The sequence below is a fragment of the Chanodichthys erythropterus genome, chromosome 19, assembly GCF_024489055.1.
Source record: "Chanodichthys erythropterus isolate Z2021 chromosome 19, ASM2448905v1, whole genome shotgun sequence".
Lineage (NCBI taxonomy): Eukaryota > Metazoa > Chordata > Actinopteri > Cypriniformes > Xenocyprididae > Chanodichthys > Chanodichthys erythropterus.
In genome coordinates this window covers 28774098-28779462 of record NC_090239.1, presented here as the reverse complement: position 1 = coordinate 28779462, position 5365 = coordinate 28774098, and positions in this window count along the sequence as shown.

Sequence of the window (5365 nt, the reverse complement as noted above, 5' to 3'; positions counted from 1 at the left end):
ACCAGGTTTTGTTGCTTGTGCTCATTTTATGGGATGTTTTACACACTCAAACTTGGGATATTCAGAAATCATGCATGGTTTTTAGGGGCTATTTACACAACACTGTGGTTTTCAACTAAAACTTTGTGGTTTGGCCATTCATTTACACAACAATGTCGTTTTGGGGGACTGAAAATGCAAACTTTTGAAAACGTGTTTCAAAGTGCAAGTTTTTGTAAATGATTTTCATTATTGTCTCTGTATAAAGTACAAAAATGAGAATTTGTGAAAACGGTGAGCTCATGCACATGCATATTTATTCAGTCTATTTCTTTACAAAGTGACATCACCAACTACTAGTCTGGCATGCATAATACAGAATGGAGTTTGTTTTGACAACATTGTCGTCAGTACTTGAAAAACTCGAAGGAAAAACTTTTTTCCTAATAGTACGTCATTGTCATGTAAATGAACCCTTGGTTCATTTTACTTATTTTCAACCTCTTAATATAACTGTCACTCTCTAGAAGAAGAAAAACACTACAGCATAGCATGCAATAATGTAATTTATTAATGTTGTTTTCTAAGGCAAGGCAAATTTAATTTATTATTCAAAAAGAATCACTCTTAAATTAGGCCATTTTAATGCCTTGGTCATTGTTTTAAAGGTGGAAGTTGTGATCAGTAATGAGCTCATTTCAATGCAAAGGTGGCTAAAAGTAGAAAACTGGCCTTGGACCTCATGCCATATCTACCGTGTACTGCAAGCGTCAAATTGATCACTTGCAGCAGGCTGGGTGTAAGACGATCTGATGAATGCACAGACACACACACACACAGATTCATCATTGGGGTATTTTAATGTAACATGTATGACAGACCAGTGCTGAATAGCTTGTCTCTCCTCATCTGCACCTGGCCAGATGGACCGAGTGTGATTTTAAATATTCATGAGTGCCTGATGAGAAGTTGAATACGTTATCACACAGGGATTGAGATGTCTTTTGACACATCATGTCATATTACGTCTTTGCATGCCCACTGTGTATTTGCACTGATCTAGCTTACTGTACTCACAAATTGTATATTCTGAGAGCACCCTAGTAGCCTTATCTTGATTTTATTTTGTTCACAACATAGTTTTATGATATTTTAAACACTTCATTTATGCAAAAAATGTTAAGGCTTAAAGGTGCCCTCGAATTAAAAATTGAATTTATCTTGGCATAGTTGAATAACAAGAGTTCAGTACATGGAAATGACATACAGTGAGTCTCAAACTCCATTGTTTCCTCCTCCTTATATAAATCTAATTTGTTTAAAAGACCTCCGAAGAACAGGCGAATCTCAACTTAACACCGACTGTTACGTAACAGTCGGGGTGTACGCCCCCAATATTTGCATATGCCAGCTCATGTTCAAGCATTAGACAAGGGCAGGACGTCTGGATGTGCACAGCTGAATCATCAGACTAGGTAAGCAAGCAAGGACAATAGTGAAAAATGGCAGATGGAGCAATAATAACTGACATGATCCATGATATCATGATATTTTTAGTGATATTTGCAAATTGTCTTTCTAAATGTTTCGTTAGCATGTTGCTAATGTACTGTTAAATGTGGTTAAAGTTATCATCGTTTCTTACTGTATTTACAGAGACGAGCCGTCGTTATTTTCATTATTAAACATTTGCAGTCTGTATAATTCATAAACACAACTTTATTTTTTATAAATCTCTCCAACCATGTAGCATTAGCCGTTAGCCACAGAGCACAGCCTCAAACTCATTCAGAATCAAATGTAAATATCCAAATAAATTCAATACTCACATAATCCGATGTATGCATGCAGCATGCATGACGAACACTTTGTAAAGATCCATTTTGAGGGTTATATTAGCTGTGTGAACTTTGTTTATGCTGTTCAAGGCAAGCACGAGCTCCGTGGGCGGAGAGCACGAGAATTTAAAGGGGCCACAGCCTAAATCGGCTCATATTTAATGATGCCCCAAAATAGGCAGTTAACAAAAATGAATTAAAAATAAATATATTGGGTATTTTGAGCTGAAACTTCACAGACACATTCAGGGGACACCTTAGAACGTCTTTTTAAAAGATGTAATATAAGTCTATGTCACCTTTAAATGTAAATAAACTGCTAAAACTAAAATGTAAATAAAAACACTCTTGAAATAAATAGCAGATATTTACTGACAGCTTTAATGATAATCAAAGTAACTACAATAATTTCTAGTGCAATTTCTAATGTAATTATTTTTATATGCTGTTTTGTGACATTTAGCCTACTTAACTGAGATTTCATAAAAACATTATAAAATGCTGACATATTTCTGAAAACAGAGTTTTTTTTTCTTAGGAGTCTTCACTAAAGCATAAGTTTCTGACAAGCCGTCTATGACGTCAATTTCAGAATTTCTGTACAAACCTGTGGAACTCTTTTGTGCTCGCACTTCCCTCTAACAACACAAAACTGGCGTTTTTTTTCTTAAAAGGAACCCCTGGTGTTAAGAATAGTATGGCTTTAAAAATTTAAAATCCACCACATATTTGGACTGATTTCTTTCTTTCTTTCTTTCTTTCTTTCTTTCTTTCTTTCTTTCTTTCATTTATTAGTTTAGTTAACCGGGACATTGCACATTAATAAAACATTTCTGTAAATGCACCGGAATTAGCCGAAGGCTATTTTTCATCTGTAGGCTAGTCCCTGGACAGAATATTACAAGTCACCTTATAAAGAAATATGGTTAAAATACATACTAGTAAAACAAATACCTAACACACACTACATAAAACCCATCTATCAATATAAAAAACTCAATACAATCAAAACAAAACAATAGCAGGACAGCCAGCAGATGTAAATGACAGAGCTGATTATTAATAAACCATTTCTTTACCTGAACTCTAAATAATTGATATGCATTTATGGAATAGCATTCCATTGTCATGCAGCTTTAACAGAGAAAGCAGACTGACTAAGATTACTCCACCTGAATATAATACAATCTCCTTGTGACGAGCAGGGCGGGCGAGAGCCGTGAGGGAACGGCGCGAGGCCGGTGACGCGAGTGATAATGAGCGTCACCTGCGAGGCGTGCCTGCCTCGAGTCTCTTACGGAGAAGCTCCGGAGGCATAAAATGAGGAGTGACATCAGTGAAGGACGAGAGAGGACCAGGCCTGGACTTTATTTTATGTTTTATTATGTTTGTGTAGCCGGCAGACGTCCGCGAGGGTCTGCCGGCATTACTTTCGTTTTGTTCTTTGTTTATTTTATATTAAAGTTTGGTTCAACGTTCGCCGGTTCCCGCCTCCTTCTTCCCCCATCTACTAACCTCGTTACACTCCTCTTAAAGGATTAACGTTAGTCCACATTCAAATAAAATTTTCCTGATAATTTACTCACCCCCATGTCAAGATGTTCATTTCTTTCGTCAGTCGAAAAGAAATTAAGGTTTTTGATGAAAACATTCCAGGATTATTCTCCTTATAGTGGACTTCAATGGCCTCCAAATGGTTGGAGGTCTACAGTTTCAGTGCAGCTTTCAAGGGCTTTAAACGATACCAGACGAGGAATAAGGGTCTTATCTAGTGAAACGATCGGTCATTTATGGAAAAAAACGATCGGTCGTTTTTTTTCCATAAGTAGAATAGGGCTGACTTACAAACACTTGGAAATTTACCCTTAATAATCAAAAGGTTAATAATTCTAGTTATAAGTTTAATTAATGTCATACTAGACTCTTTAAGCATAACTAAATCCATACCATATTTGTCTTTTGCTCTAGATGGTTTAAGAGATCTAATCATTTTCATAACATCTAAATCAGTATCAGGTCTTATACTAAAAGCAGGCTCCATTGTATTGACTGTAATCAGGCGAAAAACTGTGTGCAACGGTAGCTACGGAGTCAATAAAGTGATGATTAAATTCTCCTGCAGGTATAATCTGTAATAATGTTTTCTAGTCGTTTTGTGAAATACTGACTATCTTCCTCCTGGTCGGTACACTGTAAAAAATGACCGTGATTTTAACAGTAAAAGACTGTAAAAATGCTGTGGTGAAAAACTGTCAATTGGTTTACAGAAAGTTTCCGTATTATATACGGTGAATAACTGTAATAGGTCTAACGGTACATTTAATGTAATTTTACGGTAAAATACCATTAAATTAAGTTTTTGGAAGCGAAAAACAACAATTCATTGTAAAATTTACAGTGAAAAAACGTAAATTGACATTCCCACAATTCCCTGCGTGACACTTCACATTTGATATATTTTCGTTGAAATAACTGTTTCTTCTTAGTTTTTCTCATTTTTTTCTAATCAGTTATGTACAATAGGGTTTTATGTTACATCTAATGTTGTTAAATTAATGTTTATTGCATTTTTAAAATTTCATTCCTGTTACCATGAAGGTGTTTAGTGTGTGTGTGTGTGTGTGTGTGTGAATGACACTGTGTGCACCTTCTATATGTTAGTGTTGTCCTTCTCAGCTTGTGGAAAATCTGTGACTCTTATCACCACTGTGTTTGGTGACTGTCAGTGTATTATAAAGGTACAAAACAGATATTAGTACTTCATTAGGTTGGTAAATTAACATTATATCAGTTAATGAAATCATTATTTTACCGTATTTTTTTACATTGCTACTGTATTTTTTACAGTAAAGTTCTGGCAACCACAGCTGTCGGTTTTTTACCGTAAATTTTACTGTGATTTTTTTTACAGTGTACCCAATAGCAGATCATCCCATTCCATCTGTTGAATAGCACCTTTAAAATTCTCCTGTCTATTCTTTGGGATCCCAAAAGATTCACATTTCTTAGCAAACGAGCTAAACCTCTTCTTTGTTTTTCTAACCACCAGAATTAAATTATGATCAGACAGGCCGTTAACATATTAAAGGATTTCAAAATTCGCTCAGGTCTATTACTAAACATTAAATCAATTTGACTTTCACTAGAATTAGTTATTCGAGTAGGCCCACTTATTAACTGTTTAAGATCAAAGCTATCGGTTATCTGTTTGAGATTTTTCTTAGTGGATTTATCTTCCCAGTTAATGTTGAAATCACCCATAATTATTACCTCTTTGTTAAAATTACATTCTTTCAATAGATTTTCAAAATTCTTATCAAAACTACAATTAGAAGAGGGTGGGCGATAAATTATAATAAGAGTGAACAACATTTGTGGTGATAAAATAATATTTAAACCAATGCATTCCAAATCCTGACTGTTAAACTTCTTCACGTGACAACCTAGAATACTGTCTAACACTTGATGGCTGCTCTGAGAGATGAAACGTGAATTGTGCACCGTAAGTCTTGTTTTTTTTATCATTTTTTCTTTTCTCTTTTCTCTTT